Source organism: Vombatus ursinus, unplaced genomic scaffold, assembly GCF_900497805.2.
Source record: "Vombatus ursinus unplaced genomic scaffold, bare-nosed wombat genome assembly UNPS02014768.1, whole genome shotgun sequence".
NCBI lineage: Eukaryota > Metazoa > Chordata > Mammalia > Diprotodontia > Vombatidae > Vombatus > Vombatus ursinus.
Window position 1 is genome coordinate 1317938 of NW_020954546.1, and position 18818 is coordinate 1336755.

Here is an 18818-nt window from a genome sequence, read left to right on the forward strand (position 1 = left end):
GTCCAAATTTGGGGGTGTTTTTCAGTCATTTTTTGAAGCAGAAAGTGGCATTGTGTGCTCAACGCTTGTTTATTGATGCCAGGTCTACTAATGAGGGTGATAACACCCCCAGCAGGAACCAACCAGGAAACTCTCCCTGTTGGGCCTCATATACACTCCAATAAGACAATGCAATTCATCGCCCCACCTAGCCCATCTCACCCTTGATGCCCGTCTGCAATTTGGGGATTTGTTGTTGTTCAGTCTTTTTATTCATGTCCAACTCTCTGTGACCCCAAGTGGGATTTTGTTGGCAAAGATACCGGGGTGGTTTGTCATTTCCTTCTCCAGCTCATTTTACAGATGAGGAAACTGAGGCAAACAGGGTTAAGTGACTTGCCCAGGCTCACAAGTACCTGAGGCTGGATTTGAACTTGTGAACATGAGTCTTCCTCATTCCTAGCTCTAACCACTGCACCACCTAGCTGCCACTATTTTGGGGGATAGGTCTATTCCTATGGATGTGAATTGAATTTGTCTATCTTCTCCCCTCTCTTGAACTGTAAGTTCTTAGGGGAAACTCCATACTCATTTCTCAATATGATGATTTTCTGTGTTTTAAAACCATATTTATGGTTTTATTAGTACAGGGAAGTTCTGATGGAGAAACTCCTTTTACAAATTCAGATATAGGAAACTCTCTCTAACACTGCAGACCAGCACATCTCTACAGGTATGACCTCAAAAAGCTGACTGGAGCACCTAGAAATAACATGGCTTACCTAGGTTCACCCATTCAGTATTTGTCAGAGGCAGGATTTGAACCCAGGTCTTCAGGTTTATTTTTTTTTTTTCTCTTCACTACATTGCCTTGCTATCTAACATTAGGTGCTGGATAACTTCAGTGGTGTCTCCATTCCTCAGCTCCAATGTTATACATATAGGATTTGTAAGGAGAGTAGTCAAATAGATGGGAAATGTGACTGGATCATGGGTTTAGAATTGGAAGGGATCTTAGAAAAAAAATGTAGTTTTCTAACCCTTTTGTTTTCTAGTGGATAACACTGAGGTCCCTAGACAGGAAGGGACTTGTCCAAAGTAATGAGTAGCTAAGCAAGATTCAAACCCAGACAATCTTGTATAAAATCTAGTGTTCTTTCCAATAGGCCAGGTTAATTTTCTTATCATAAGAATGTCTTTGGGGGGCCTTGAGCAGCTGCAGATCAAAGTTTGGAAAGTATTCCTCTCTGATGTGTGTCTAATTGGTCTTCTCTGACAGCCTGATTGTCTTCTTCCTATCCTCATGGCAATTACCACAGTATCTTCATAATATTTCTTTCCTCTCTCCTTACTTTACTCTTGACTCCAAGATAGAATTCTACCCAGATCAAGAAAATAATGGCTCTCCTGAAGTTGACAGCCACTGGTTCCATAGTTTGCCAAGGCCAATCTGAAAGCCTTATCAATGTGGACAAGATCATTATGAACAAATCACCACCTTCCCTCCCAGCTAGAAAGAAAGAGGATATGCATCCAGGTCTCCAATACAGCCAGGAAGAAGAGACTTTCTCTTTTAGACTATGAAAATTCTCATGGTCCCATGTCCCTGGATGAGTTCTAAAAAACTGGGGTTCAGATGACTCAAGTTTCTTCATCCCAATTTCAGAATTTCAAATTTCCCTCCTCAAATCCCTTACTCGCTTCTGTTTCCCAAAGCATATCCCTTGACTGCTAGATTGTCCAGACAAGTAACCTCTAGAGAGTAGCCTTGCTTTTCATCTAACCTAAAAGATTTAGGAATGAGAGGCAGTGTGGTACAGTGTAAACAGAAGTATCAAACTCTTGGCCTATAGCCCACAAAACCAGAGTTTGGCCAGAACCATATTAAAATGTAATTGGTAAATGTTTAACAAAATAAATAAAACATAAGTAATGTTAATTTGTGATTTTCTGAGTCAATATGCAGCCAGTATTTCTATTTGCATTTGACACCTCTGGTGTGAATAGTGCTGGATTGGACATCTAAGGATCTGGGTTTGAATCTCAACTTTATCACCCATCACTTCACCAAGTCTTCTTCTAACATCTCTGGACCTCAGTTTTTTTTTATCTAGAAAATGAGGAGATTGGATGACCATGACCACTAAGATTCCTTCTAGTTGTAAATTTATAAAATGGGGATGGTAAACCTTTAGAAATAATACAGAAGAATAAGATTATGTTGATGGGCTGAATAAGGGTGGGGTGAATCAAGGGTGACTTCCTGAAGGAATTCTTACCTCCTGATTTAATGAGTATCCGAGGAATGAGAGCTGGAAAGGACCTCAGACTGAGATCACTTAGTTTAACTCCCTTATTTTGAAAACTAGACAACGGAGGCCTAAAGAACTTCCCCAAATTCACAGAAGTAGTAGGGCCTTTGACCCTAATCCAGTGATGATCTTTCTGCTATTAGATGGCTGTGGCCAGGTGAGTTTGGGGAACAAAACTTTTTTTTCATTCACTTGGTGTTACAAAGGTTCTGGAAGAAGGAATTTAGGAGTGGGAGGAGTAGAATTATCACTTCTCACAAGATCACAGGTAATCCTTTGACTCTATATGATCATTGGGACGGCCCACTCCCCCTCTGACGTTCCTAGGCCCAACTCCTTTCTCTTTTCTTCAAATTCATAGACCCCAAGTCAAGAACACTTGTTCCAGGGTCAAGCCAAGACAATTTAATCTCTCTTCCATCTAACATCCATTTAAATACTTGAAACCCTGCTAGCACATCTCGCCTTCCATCCTACCCCATCCCCAAATCTTCTCTTCTTCAGGTGAAGAAACCTTAGTTCTTTCTTCTGATCTGTGTGTGACATAATCTAGAAGTCATCTACAACCCTGGTCACCTACCTCTGGATACAATCTAGCAAGTAAAACGTCTTGTTGTTCAGTCACATCTGACTCTTCATTACCTCATCCGGGATTCTCTTGGCAAACACACCAGAGTGCTTTGCCATTTCCTTCTCCAGCTCATTTTACAGATGACATACTGAGGTAAATGGGGTGAAGTGACTTGGCCAGGATAATACAGCTAGTAAGTGTCTGAGGACAAATCTGAACTAGGGAACATGAGTCTTCCTGACTCCAGGCCTTACACTCTACCCACTGTGCCACATAGCTTAACTTAAATGGCAGCCCCAAACTAGACCCAAATGAGATCTGGCTGGGGATAAAACAGTATCAACCCATTAGCCTGGTAACCTCTTACTAGCATAATACTGGCTTTGATCACATTATATTTTCTGTCTGCCAAATCACACTGTTGAATTATGTTGAGCCAGCATGCCTACTATAACCCACAGAACTGTTTCAGACATGGCACTTAAGTCAGACCTCTGGTTTTGCCTTCACATCCCAGGTTCAAGCATAAAAGATTTCCATATCCCTGGGAAATCTCCCTGTCATGGTCAGTCTTTCTGCTGATTCTCAATCAATGAATGACCCTAGTGGGATCAAATATTTGCAGAAGGTTCTGAGACAAGCAGAAGGAAATTTGGATCTGAAATTAAGTCTGAAATACAGGATATTTTAAGAGGAATGCAGTTTTATTACTGTCTAAGACATATGGTAATTCAAGCTAATGGTTCATAAAGAGTTTCCAAGAAGTATTACTTTAGGTCCGTTTTAATGAATAGATAAGACTCATTTGTAATTAGCAGCAACCATTTACATACAAATAACTCCTCCAAGTCCTTAAAAAGAGCTTATACTCTTCTCTAGGTTAAACATTCCTTTTAGCAATCTAGTTTGGAATATTCATTTGTTTAACAGACCCAATCTTCCCAAGCAGTTTACTTCTAGTCTTCTAGTCAGCTTTGACCGGTAACTAACTGTGTGACCATAGACAAGTAACCTAACCTCTCTGGGCCTCAGCTTCCTCCTCTGTATTTTTGTTGCTATTCATCCCACTGAGGGTTTTGTTGGCAAAGATATTGAAGTGGTTTGCCGTTTCCTTCTCCAGCTCATTTTACAGATAAGGAAACTGAAGCAAATGGGGTTAATAGACTTGCCCAGGGTCACACAGCTTGTGAGTGTCCAATGCCAGATTTGAACTCAGAAAGATGAATCGCCCTGATTCCAGGCTGGCGCTCTGTGCTCTATGGCGCCACCTAGCTGCCCTTCTCTGTATAATCAGGTATTATATCTCTAAGGTCCCTTCCAGTTCTAAAATTTGACTCTTCTGACTCTAGTCCTGGTCAAATGAGCACAAATTCCATTGCTGTGGCGTCCCTGTTAAATTGGGCATTGTTGTAACCAATGCCACATCAAGGGCATACTCTGGGGTTCTTAGTTCTTATTCCTCAGCACCTCCAGGATTAGTGTACCCTCTGATCCTTTGCTTCTGTCCTGCTGCCAAACAGTCCTCTGCAGCCATTACCATCCAGGAGAATTTCTATATGACCCCATACTTCATGCTTTGTCCTCAAATAGCTTCCCCTACCTCACTGTTGGATTGTCTCCCATTCTTTCACAGCCCAGGACTCCATGGTTCCCCTGTCTATGATCTATCCCTGGGACACATGACAAGAGAGAATCTGTCTGGAAGAACTGAGATGCTTAATAATGACAGAGCATTCTAGAAGCCAGCTATTCATACCCCCAACCCTTGGACCTCGGCAGTACAGGAGGGATGAGCTGGTTGTACTAGGCAGAGAGAGACAAGTTGGTTCAGTCTTCCCAACTCCCACATATCCTTGTGGCAGAGCAAACAGAGCAGGATAGCTCTTCACACCCAACTATTTCCCAAAGACCCAGCCATGGAAATTCATTTCTCTTGAACCTGAGCAGAGCTAGAACTAGGGATAGGCAAGCTGCCTAGGGGACAGCATATAGGGGGCACAACAGAAGACACCATCATAGTGCTTTTCATAAATGTGCATAATTTTAATGTGAGGAAAATCCTGCTCTCAGGATATTTATTTCTGTGAACCATCAAGTCATATCTGTTGTCAAGAGAATACAAAGCATGCCAGCCATGGGAGACATAATTTTCAATGTGTCTAGGCACACAAAGGCCTTATCACAACTCTGAGCCTGAGATAACATCCCAGGAAAATCAAGAAGCTTACATAGGCAGTGTTGTGTAATGAGACAACACTGGATTTGGTGTCAAGAAGACCTAGGTTCTGATTCTGCCTCCTATCCAAACTCCCTTAGGATCACAAATAACTGAACCTCTCTGAGCCTTTTTCTTCACCTGTAAAATGAGGATAATAAAAATTGTGATCCTACTCCAGTGGTCTTTGTCTAAGGCTCAAATGAGATTACATAAAGTACTTTACAATCTTAAGGTGCTGCATAAATGCCAGCTATTATTGTTATTATTCTCACATCAAAATTCTGAAGAAAGCCAATGTGGTGGTTTCTTCCCTCTCTTCCACCAATGTGTAGAGAGGTCAGGAACAGCTGATCTATAGGCTATTAGAGCTGGACAAAGTCTCCACCATTGTCCTTTTCAGGGTGATTCTGCTAGCTCTCCCTTGGGCTTCCAGCAAGGGAGAAAGGGGCATTTTTTTTTTCCCTCTTCTCCCCCATTCCCAGAAGCAACAGTGGCTACAACTTGAGCATATGGTAGTGAGAACATGTGCTGACCTAGGCAAGCTTGAAACTGGATCTCAGATTCCTGGGCTGCCTCTTTTATTTTATATTTCATTGTCTATACGTGGGTCATGGGGCTTCAACTTTAAGCAGTGGAGGAAATAATAGCTGTCCAATACTTGATATCTACTTTGTATATTGGGGAAAATAAATAGCTGTCCAATACCTGATATCTACTTTGCATATTGGGTACATACTCTAGAAAGAAACTTGTTTATCTCTTTTATGGGAGACTCTAGATAAGAGACTCTAGATAAGAGGCATATGTTCAGCTTTGTTTATAGAGATTTTCCCTGGAGATCTACTCTAAGGTGAGGCATTATGAACTAGAGAAGTCAAGGAAAACCTGATCCCCTCTCTTTATGGTCAAGCTCCCCCCAGGACTGAAACTAATTCATATGAGTTTAGGTCCCTTTTTTGCTCCTTTTCTGGGAAGGTCCTTCCCTCCCTCACGGTTAACATAAGAATTTTCAGTAAAGCTGTTGGAAGCTCTTTCTGAAAATCTTTGAGGTTCAGAGATTGCATGCAAATATAGTTGAAGCTCACAGGGTATATTCCTTAAAAAATTTAAGGCAGAATTCAGATTGAATCTTTCTTACTTCCCCAGGATTTCAGTGATGTTTTATTTTTACTTCTGATTGATCTGCACCCAGAAGTGACTCCCAACACTAGAGCTTTAAATTTTTTTGGTATCACTAACCTCTGTCATATTAAAGATCTTGGAGGGGAAAAAAAAAACCCCTCCAGTGGAGTTCTCTATTTAAAGGGACCCTGCTGTGATTTCTTTTTCAAATCAAAGAGGACTTTGTAATGTGAATAATCGCCGCCTAGTTTATAGTTTAGGAAGGTAAGGTTTTCTTCTTTTGTTTTTTCTCGAAGTAAGACTGAATAATAATAATAATACATAATAGTAGTAGTTGTAGAAGTGACATTTACATAGGATTTGAATATGTTTACAATGCTTTGCATATATTAGAGTTTGATGCCCACAACAATCCTAGGAGATATGTGCTATTAGTGTCTTCCCTTCACATGTAAGGAAACTGAGGCCCAGAGAAGTTAAGTAACTTACCTAGGGTCACACAGTTACTTATTGACATGAGGCAGGATTTGAAGCCAAAACTCCCTGACTCTAAGCCCAGCAATCACTCTGCCTAGTCCCACTGGCTCTGATGGATCATAACATCATAGATTAGAGGAGGAAGGACCCCAAGATGCTTTCTAATACAACCCCTAGATATTTCTAATGAAGAAAGTGAGGCCCAGAGTTAAGTGAGTAATTGCTCCAGGTCACAAAGTCAATCAGTGGCAGAGCAGGGAATGATTCAACAATTAAGGTCCCTTCCTGGAACATATCTGGGTGTTAGATGATACCCTTACAAGTCAGTTGAGTCATCAAATAACAGTAAATAGAGAATTCAAAGGAATCTCAGAGGATTTCAAACCTTTCAGGGACACTTTTCTTCATAATCTTTTTTTTTTAATAAATTGACTTAATTTTAATGCCAGGAAACCCAAAAGGATAAGGCTGATAAAGACCTTAGAAATCCAACCCTTTTGTTGTATAGAGAAAAGAACTGAGGCCCAGAGAGAACTAGTGATTTTCCCAAGGTCCCACAATGAGTGAGTTGAGGTTCTGAGATTTAAGGCCAAGTTTCCTGACCGCATATGCATTCCTCTGCAGGTGAAGTACTCAGCATTGCAGCCTATGTGAGAGATATCCTACTCAGGCAGAATCCAGACTGCTTGTGAAGGTGAGCAGATCAGGACATTTGGAAGGCGGATCCAGCTAAGTGGGACTCCATTTCTTGGTTGGGGGGGGACTTAATTTTTCATTCCACTCTTCTCAGAAAGTGAAACATTCTCCCACCTGCCCAACTTCAGGAAAAACCTTACTTAGATACCTACTAAGGGGGGAGGAGGAAGAAAGGAAATAAGTATTTATATAGCACATACTATGTGCCAGACATTGGGCTAAGTGTTTTACAAATATTATCTCATTTGATCCTCACAACCACCTGTGAGATTGGTGCTATTATGATCACCAGTTTACAGATGGAGAAACTGAGGCAGATGACTTGCTTAAGGCCATATAGCCAGAAAGTATCTGAGACTGGATTTGAACTCAGGTTTTCCAGGGCCAATGCTCTATCCACTGTGCCACTTAGCTATGGGATACTGGGAAAAATCACTTGACTTCTCTGCCTCATTTTACAGATGAGGTAGTTGGGCTTAATGGATTCTGAGGTCTCTGCTAGCTCTAAATCTCCACTCCTTTCCCTTCTTTCTCCTCTTTTTCTTTCCTTTAATCTCTCTGATCCTCTGAAGAGGGGGGAAGAGAGAGCAAGCCATGAAACCACGTCTTTGGCTCCTACCTTTCTTTCCCCCTCAAAGTCAAGGGTCCATGCAACACATTCAGGCTCCCAAGGCCATTGGATAACAAACAAGGTTTCAACAACAACTTTATTAAAACAGCCAATGATATGCAATTCCATGCTTTAAAGGGGGGGGGGGGGGGGGATTTAAGAAAAGATAACATTAAGGCCAGAGGAGTTTGTAGCTGCTCGGATTCTTTATAAATGGAGCTTCTTCTCCCTCTTGTGTCTCAAATCAGTGGTTGCAAGCGTCTCCCTTCTTAGAAGAGAATTCAGGGCTTTACGTGATGGCATCATCCCCAGTTGCTTTGCTAAGCCTATCATCCCAACGTCCAAAAGCTCCCCTTCTGTTTTCCATCCAGCCCCCACTATGCCGCTTGCTCTATTCCTTTCTGTCCATTAATAAGGATGATTTTGATTATGTCAATAATAATAATAATAATGGCTAACGTGTATATAGCTTTTTAAGGTTTGCAAATTGCTTCACTAAGATTAGCTCATTTTAATTCTCAGAACAGCCCTAGGAGGTGGTTCTATTATTGTCTCCATTTTACAGATGAAGAAACTGAGGCAGGCATAGGTTAAATGACTCGCCAAGGTCAGACAGCGACTAAATGTCTGAAGCTAGATTTGAAGTCAGGTATTCCTGACTCCAGATCTAGCACTCTATCCACTGCTCTACCCTAGTTGCCGTAAACTCTTTGAGTATGTACCACTCAGGTGCCCATCTCCCTGTGCATCTATCAGCTGCAACCTCAAGGCCTATCATTTTTTATCTTTATCTCATTTTTATATATTTCCCCTAAGCTAGAAATATTTATAATCGAGACATATGTGTGTATATATATATCTGCATAAATGTACATATATATGTGTTTATATAATACATATACATATATGTGTGTGTATATGTGTGTATATATGTGTATATATATATATGTGTATGTGTGTGTGTGTGTGTGTGTGTGTGTGTATAGATAGCTAGCTAGCTAGATAGATAGATAGATATGATTCTAGTTGAGCGTCCCCAATCTGAGGACAGTAAATTAGGCCAGCTTTGTGACCTCAATCTTCTGCTCCCCTCCTGGCAGACATCAAAGTTTCCCTTGGAGAAGAGTAGATGAAATTCTAGAGATATCTATTCATGCCTCCCTGGAGGCTGCCTTTAGACAAACCTATTTGGACATAAATATGACCTACATCAGCAACGCCCACATATAAACATACACACATATACATACCCTACACAAGTATTTATTTTTTTCTTCCTGTCACTTCCCCTTCCAATTGAACAAATAAAAAAAAAAAACCTCCCACATAAATACACTTAGCCTAATAAACAAATTCCTACACTGTCTATGTCCAAAAATCCTTGTTTTATTCTGCATTTTTTTGAGCCTACCACCTCTCCGTTAAGAGGTGGGTAGCATGCTTCATCTTCAGTCCCCTGGAATCTGACTTGTCACTGCACTGTTCACAATTGAACTCAGTTCTTTCTGACTCCATCTTCATCCCATCTACCATACCACACTACCTCTCCACTCCTTTCCAGCTCTGACATGCTATAATTCTAATCATTGAAACTATAAAGTAATTAAGACTGACTTCTATATGGGGCGTCAAGAAATCATCTCTTCCATGTCCATTGATTGACTAGAGAAGGAGACGAGTAAATACTGACCAAAATATGGGTGGCAGGCATCAAACCTAATTTGAAAAACAAACGCAAACTTGGCATGGAGGAGATCTCATTCTGGGAAAAAAAAATTATCAGGCAATTGAGGTAGAAACAGATCGAGATAGAGTGCAAGCAATTACAAGCATGGCTGTACATACAGACAAGGGAGGTGTGCGGAAAGCTCTAGGCATGTTTAATTAACTTGGTTGGGAAAGCCACAGTGAGTCTGGCATGGAAAGCAGAGGCATTTAAGGCCTTCACTCAAAAGTGTTGAACAGTGTGTCTGGCCTTTTTCCTCAGTTGGAACTGAAAAACATTGATTAAAGGGATACTGGGGGGTGGAGAGGAAAAGAGTATTTTGGCTATTTGTAGGAAGTCCTTTTCTATATAGTAAATTGTCAGGAGGGTCACCTATGTTTGTGTGCCTATAAATGGTGTGGGGAAACATGGTGCTTCATCTTGACTTTGTGCACCTTGCTACACCCCTTGTCTCTGCCCACATCCCAGGTTGATACCTTACTATATAACTCCCTATACATATAGACCCTAGGGAAAAAAATAGGCAAGGAGGGAGGAGGAGGAAAGGAGTTATCCATTGAGGTTAAAGTCATTCTCTGGTCTACACCATACACATCCTTACTCTGATACCCTAAGCTAGGTGGTATAGGGCATAGAGCATTAGACTCAGAATCAGGAAGATCTGAGTTCCAATTTTCCCTCATAGGTGAGCTAGTTGTGTGACCCTAGGCAAGTCACTGAACTTCTCTGATCTCCAGTTTCCTCATTTGTAAAAGGGGGAAGTAATAATAGCACATATACTTATATAGCAGCTACATAAAGGTTAGCTATTGTTAAATACAACCATATTCTAAATGGGATTGGGGATTATTGTTTAAAAACTGTAAGTGGCCTTAAAGGTCATCTAGTCCAACTCCTATATTTTACAGATGAGGAATTGGAACCCACAGAAGATACAAACATTAATAATAATAATAACTAGAATTTATATAGCACTTTATGGTTTTTAACTCACTTTACTACTTGGTCATCTTATCCTCACAAAATCCCAGGCAGGTAGGTGCTATGGTTATCTTCATTTTGTAGATGAGGAAACTGAGGTGGACAGAAGCTAAGTGATTTGCCAAGAGTCACACATCTAGCAAGTACATGAGGCCAGATTTGAACTCAGGTCTTCTTGACTCCAAGTCCAATGCTTTTTCCATTGTGCCACTTAGCTGCAAGGTTAACCAATTTGCCCAAGGCAACATTGATAATAAGTTACAGCTTGAGTAGGTTCTCATACTGCAAATCTGCCAGTCTTTCCACTGTACCTCTGAGCCATAGGTGGAATGGGCTTCTTATAGGAAAGGGCCAGTATGGAGGACAAAGGAATCATAGTACTGTAGCTTTAGAGCACAAAGCAACTTTAGGGGTCATCTAACATAGCTCTCTCATTTTACAAAGGAGGAAGCAGAAGCCCAGAGACGTGAAGTAACTTGCTCAATGTCACACAGATAGTCAAGTGGCAGACCAGAGATTCAAACCCAGCTTCTTTGGCTCCAAATCCAGCACTCTTCTCCCTACATATTAAAGTCAATCATCAGGACCTCATCTAAATAAGAAGCAGTTTGAAGGACTGCTATCTAGTCGTGAACATATTTTACCTCATTTCTGTACTATCCAAATAACTCCCCATCATCCTTTTGCCAGTGGTCATCTTCCCTGATTTTCTGACATTCAGCTGATTTGGGCAAGACTGCTTGGTCTGAGTAAAAATCAGACAGGGTAAACCGAAGGTTGTGCTGAATCAATCCAGAGGTCAACGAAACACTAAATTCAAAGGACAAAGTAGAGTCTGGCTGCAAGGCTTTAAAAGCACAGTACAAAAGAAAGGAAGTCAGCCAGGGTGAATGTCCTATCGTGGAAAGGAAGGGGCAGGCTTTAGTGCTTTGCCGTGTAGATTTCTCTTTCCAAAAAAGGTAAGTGTTCTTTCACAGAAGGCGAAATAGGAAGCCCCATCCTTTATCCAATTCCTCCATAGCGATTGTTAGGGAACAAAATCTAAACCGTTTCTATGGAACCTGAGGGCACAGCTATCCCAGGCTACTCTGGAATGGTGCCAGGACTCAAGAGCCGGATGTCACAGACTAACGAGACTTGTTGAGGAAAACATGTGCTGTGTACCACCTGTTGCCTTCCCAGAGGAGCTGGCAAGCTAGCTGCCCACAAATATCAATGGATCTGATACCACTGCAGTTGTGATGTCTTTCTATGGCCAGATCGACCTCCCTTGCCCATTCATTTTGACTAGAAAGCTCTGATCAGGCTAGTCCTAATGCACCTACGACATCAGCAGGGTTTTCTCTTTTCCGATATTCAGTCTGAATTTATCCTCAGAGCCTTCCACTATTCATGGCCCCACCTCTTTCACTGCTATCTCCATAGACTAGTTACACTATGTGCTAAGACCACCATCAAAGGGGAACCCACTGCCTCCTGAAGCAGCCCATTTCACTTTTGGACATCTCTAATCATTAGGAAGGTTTTATCGATATCAAGCCTAAATCTGACTCTCCCCATCATTCCCATCATTCCCACCTCTCCTCTTCAGGACCAAGAAAAACAATTCTAATCCCTCTTCCATGGGGCAGCTTTTCAAGTATGAGGAAATTGCTATCACATGTCTCTTAAATCTCTTCTCCAGACTAAACATCCCTAATTCCTTCAGATGACTCCTGGGCTGAGGAAGATTTAACTAAGGTTTTCTTTAGTCTTCCTCAGGCTATACTCTTGACTTTTGGTACTTTCTCTACTATACCACAGAAACCACCTCACCCTGGATGTTCACACAACCTCTGTACTCATCACATTGACTATACACACTGCCCTGGCAGCCCCTTCCTCTCATTGGTTGGTTCCTCCAAGAACCTCCATATTAAGGGAAGTGCCCAGCCCCACCATGTCTTCATTCCTCTCCAGGTTCCACTTCTGACTCCTGATTAACTCTGGACTTTCTCAGCCACCCCCAGCACATACTTCTTTCCCTACCCCCAACTCTTTTTAACTTAATTTTATGGAATTCCCCCCCTCAAGTATGTAAACTCCTTGAGGGCAGGAACTATCTCTTTCTGTTTGTACTCAGTGCTTAACACAGTGCCTGGCTGGCACATAGTAAGTGCTTCATAAATACCTGTTGGCTTGACCTAAAAGAATGAGGTCTCTTCTGGTTAATAATAATAGTAACTAACATTTAAATAGTGTTTATTGTGTGTCAGGCACTGTGCCAAGAGCTTTACAATTATCTCATTTGATCTTCACAACAACCTTTTGAAGCAAATGCTATCATTATCTCCATTTTACAGATGAGGAAACTGAGTCAAACAGAGCTCAAGTGACTTGCCTAGGGTCAAAGCTAGTAAGAGTCTGAGGCCAGATTTGAATTCAGGTTTTCTTGACTGCAGGCCCAGTGCTCTATCCACTGCACCATTGAGAAAGCCCCATGCTGTCCATTTAAAGGCAATATTTAGCAGAAAACTTCTTTCAGTTTGACTTGACTTCCTGGGAAAGATCTCAGTCCTTGTTTCTGACCTCAGTCTCTCCTGTCTTGACAATGTCTGGTTTTCTCCACTTCCAACCTTGCTTTTTAGTGATGCATCTCTACTTGATCCAGCATTGACTTCCTCATGAAACTCATGACCTTACCTGGCACAGTTCGCATACTTTCATGAAATGTCTTAGTCCTCATTATCTACTTGTGTCTCCTCCTGACCCCTATTTCTTACTCATTCCAACCTTGACAGGAATTACCCAGTACCTATTGCCATCTTTCCTGACCAAGTATTTGCTAAATGTTCTTGTAAGTGTCCAGGCACGACACTTTCCCATTGTCCCAAATCTTCTACCATGCTTCCACATTTCCATGGCCAGATCCTGGTAACCTGACTTCTCATGATCTGTAGCTCATGGAGATATTTCCAAGGTTTTGCCAAGTCAATCTCTGTCCAACCTTGGAAAACTTCTTTCTGGTAGGAATATCCTTCATGTGCATATAAAGCAACCTTAGAGAAGAGAATGGTGAGGTGAGCACAGGCAGGAACAGAATGAGCAGACTGAGTATTTTCCTTGTATAATGGAGAGTGAATTGACCTATAAGGGGTATATCAGGAAGTGTGCCCCTGGATCTGTATTGGAAGTTTATAAAGACATCGGTGACTCAGCATCTGGGTGTGTCACGGATGATAAACTCCCACTGTCTCCTCACCATGGCCTACTCTTCTACCATCTCCAAACCCCCTAAACCTCACTCTCCACCCCTAGCTCTGATAACTGTATAGTTTGCCTTATCTCTCTTGGGCCTAGGCCTCAATACAATTTTCCATCTCCTTGCCATGCCCCCAGGCATATCCCTACATGTGTACCCTTCTTGTCTACCTTTTTCCAGCGTCCCTTTATATATTTATATATATTCTCTCCCTCTCTCTCTCACACACACACACATACACATACACACACACATACACACATTCTCTCTCTCTCTGTACACATATATTATATATACTTAGATGTATATATATATATTTATACATGTAAGTATATATACATGTATATTTATACATATAAATATATATTAAATATTCCATTAGAATATAAACTACTTGAGGTCAAGAATTGTCTTATTTGCTTGTATTTGTATTCCCAGTGCTTAGCACAGTGCCTGACACTTAATAAGTACCTAATAATTATTCTATCTATCTATAAACTCACTGATTTCTTCTGGTCATGTGCTAAAAGAACTTGGCATTTTGGTATGTCATAGAAAATGCTGGATAGTTGTATAGTTTCTTCCCTGTCCCATTCCAGCATCAGGAGTTTGGGAAAACTAGGCAGGGAAGCAGGTGATATGTCAATTTAAAAATAGGACAAATTACAGTTTGTCTTCTTACTTTGAACTGTCTAGAGTCTTCATGTAACTCCACAAAATATAGTTAGGATTGAGAAAAAGCTAGCCCATTTCCAATCTGTATCATGATGATTGTGCCCACCTAGCAACTATAGCATGGCACAAAATGAGTAAAACTTCTATTAAATCCCAGGCTGACCTCTTCACTTCTGTGTTTCCTTTCCTGAGTATGTAATCAAACAGCATTATTAGAGTGCCTATGTCCTGGCTGGGATGTGGCCTTGTGAATCCGAGAGGTCTAGAGGTCCAGGATCCACTTATTGAAGTTGGTTGGCAGAAAGAAACTTCTCAATTGGAGAAGATGACAGTGAGCTGTTTGGACAGTACAGGGGTGAGGTGAAATATGTCTGCGCCTAAATGATAGTATTTCAAACTATTTCCAATTTAGATGAGGTTTATATATCAGCATCATAATATACTATAAAAGTAGTTATAAGTTAAATTGATGAAATCTGTTTTACGTCATTCTGCCAATGTGTATTTTGAGTGTTCTGTTCTTTTTTTTTTCCAAGTGAAAATTTTTAAATTCATTTCCAACTACATGTAAAAACAACTTTTAACATTCTTCAAACATTTTTTTGAATTTCAAATCCTCTTCCTCCCTCTTTCCCCTCCCCATTCCTTGAGAAAATAAGCAATTTGACAGAGTATACTTGTGCAGTCAGGCAAAACATATTTCCATATTAGCCATGTTGCAAAAGAAAACATAGACAAAAAAAGCCCCAACCCAAAATCAAGAAAATTTTTTTAAAAAAGTATATTTTCATCAGCATTGAGACTCTATCAGTTCTTTTTCTAGAAGTGGATAGCATTTTCATCCTAAGTCCTTCAGAATTGTCTTGGATCATTTTATTGCTGAAAATAGCTAAGTCATTCGCAGGTAATCATTATACAATATTACATTTGCTATATACAATGTTCTCCTAATTCTACTCACTTCACTTTGCAATAGTTCATAAAACTCTTCCCAGTTTTTTCTGAAACCATCCTACTCATCATTTCTTATGGCACAGTAGTATCCCATCACAATCATATACCACAACTTGTTTAGCTATTTCTCAGTTAATGGGCGTCCCCTAAATTTCCAATTCTTTGCCACCACAAAAAGAGCTGCTACAATTTTTTTTTAATTTTGGGGAGGATACAAACTTAGTAGTGGTATTGCTAGATTGAAGGGTATTCACACTTTTATAGCCTTTTGGACATAGTTCCAAATTGCTCTCCAAAATGATTGGATCAGTTCACAACTCCACCAACAACGCATTAGTGTCCCAATTTTTCCATATACCCTCCAGCACAATATTCTTTTTCTGTCATGTTAACCAATCTGATAGGTGTGAAATAGTACCTCAGAGTTATTTTAATTTGCATTTCTCTAGTCAATAGTGATTTAGAATATTTTTGCCTATGACTAGAGATACCTTTGATTTCTTCTTCTGAAAATTGCCTGTTCATATCCTTTGACCATTTATCAATTGGGGAATGACTCATATTCTTCCCAATTTGACTCATTTCTTTATATATTTGAGAAATGAGGCCTTTATCATAGACACTTGCTGTAATTTTTTCTCAGTTTCCTGCTTTCTTTCTAATCTTTTCTGTATTGGTTTTGTTTGTGCAAAACTTATTTTTAATTTAATGTAATCAAAATTATCCATTTTACATCCCATAGTGCTCTCTAGCTCTTCTTTGGTCATAAATTTTTCTCTTATCCATTGGTCTGACAGGTAAAATATTCTATGCTCCCCTAATTTGCTTACAATATCACCCTTTATAAGTCATGTACTCATTTTGACCTTATCTTGGCATACACTGTGAGATGCTGGTCTATACCTAGTTTCTGCCAAACTGCTTTCCAGTTTTCCCAGCAGTTTTTGTCACATATTAGGCTCTGGGAAGAAGAGGGCACTGTCTCAAGTTTCAGGTTGTTCATGCTGCTGTTTTCAGAGTTAGTTCTGTAAGTTTTTGGTTCTTCCAAGGTGGTATTGTAAGAAAGATTTTAGGGGGTTAGGCTTCCATAGCAGGATAAGAAATTCCAGGATCTTGTGGATAGTCCCTCAACCAATCAGAAAGTACTCCAAACTTTACTATAAACAACTAGTTCTTAAGAAAGAGCCCTAGAGGTTAAACCGGTGGCAACCAGCCGGGTTCAAGGACAGGGCTTCGACAGGGCAAAGATTTTCTCCACTGTGCTTGCTTAATGAGCTTATTGAATATGAATTGACACACTCCAAGGGTGGAGATAGCTGCCATTTTTGAGCATGGGACCCATGAAGGGGGCAGAGTTCAACAGAACATGAAAGAACATGTGATGGGCTGACCAGGAAGGGTGTAACTCAGATGAACTAGACCAATAGGAGTCCTGATGGGTGGAATATGGATCTTGCTAACTTAAATAACAATTTAAAAGTTGATTTTACCACTGAACCAGTGCCCACCTGCTGCAAAAGTGCATTGTGCCCACTTTTCCAATGAGAAGCATAATAAAGACTTTCCTTCACTCACTCACTGTAGTAGATTTTTGTTTCAGATTTTTCTAACCAGTATGATCTAAGGTGAGATATGGTCACTGCTTTCCTGACCCAGGCCCCTCTGTGAGTGACTACAAGCACTATTCTCTGCCCTAAAACTGTGACTAGGGTCCCTGTTCCCCTGCAATTGCAAGGGACCCAGAAGCACATATGGGCAATGCAACAGAGTTCTGAACCAAGTGCCAGGGTCCCCTGTAATCTCCCTCTGACCAGTTGTCCACCCGCCTTACTAAGTGTGGACTAAAGGCTCCCAAAGCCACAGCCACCACTTATGCAGCACCCCCAAGGCCCATGCTAGCTTGGCCTACACTGCACTGTGCTCCAGGCCTGATCACCACCCCACGAGATAGACCTTTTCTGCTGACCTCCTAAGTTGTCTTGGGCTGGAAAATCATTTCACTCTGACCTTTTGTCAGTTCTGCTGCTCCAGAATTCAATTTGAGATGTTATTTTAAAGTTATTTGAAGGAAAATTTGGGAGAGCTCAAGTTGAGTCCCTGCCTTTACTCCACCATCTTGGTTCTATCTGTTCTGTTCTTTTGTATTATTTTCTATGTAAGAAATCAATAGAAGTCCTGTATTTAATGTACATCAAACAGGGAGTTCCTTTCTAATTATCCTTTTTGGGGAGGCACTAGACATGAGCCACAAACTAACCCTTAAGAAATTTTACCTTGGCTTGACAGGATATACTGGAGAAGTCAGAGACTAACAGAGAGACCAGGTACAATTGTTATAGTGTCCAGGTAGAGCTAATGGGGACCTAAATTAGGATGGTAGCAAGACAGTGATCAGACTTTGTGATGAATTAGCAGGAAAACAGAAGTGTTTCCAAGGAGGATTGAGTTTTAATATATTGAGATTGAGGTGGGTACAGAATGTCTAGGTAGAGATGTCCAGTGGACAGTTAGAATCAGAGGGTTGGAGCAGAGGGGAGAGATTGGGGCTAGATCTGTAGATCTGGGACTCTTCTGCATGGAGAAGAATACATAAATGGTGTAATTAAATCTTTGATAGTGAACAAGATTGCCAAGAAAGAGTGTAGAAGGAGAAAAAAGATAGTTGAGGAAGAACAAAGCCTTTGGCTACACTCACACTGAAAAAGGTCAGGAAGATAGCAGGGGGAAAAGAAGAGTGCAGTGTCACTCAATAAACTCCAGTGACTCCCTATTGCCTCCAGGGGCAAATACAAAGTGTTCTGTTTGGCATTCAAAGTCCTTCATAACTTAGCCCCTCCTACCTTTACAATCTTCTTGCACATTACTCCCCAACAGGTTCTCTACTATCCAGTAACAATGGCCTCCTAGCTGTTGCTGAAGAAGACCCACTTGCTCCAGGTTATCCCCTCTGTCTCACTGTCCCTCCTCAGCTCCACCTTCTTACTTTTCTGACTTCCTTTAAGCCCCAATTAAAATCTCACCTTCTACAGAAAGCCTTCCCTAACCCTCTTAATTCTAGTTCCTTCCTTCTGTTAATTATTTCCTATTTATTCTGTATATAGCTTGCTTTGTATATATTTATTTGCACATTTTCTCCTCCATTAGATTGTGAGCAAGGATTGTCATCTGCCTCTTTTTGTATCCCCAGGGCTTAGCACAGTGTCTGACACATAGGTACTTAATAAATGTTGACTGATTGATTGTCATAGAGAAGCCA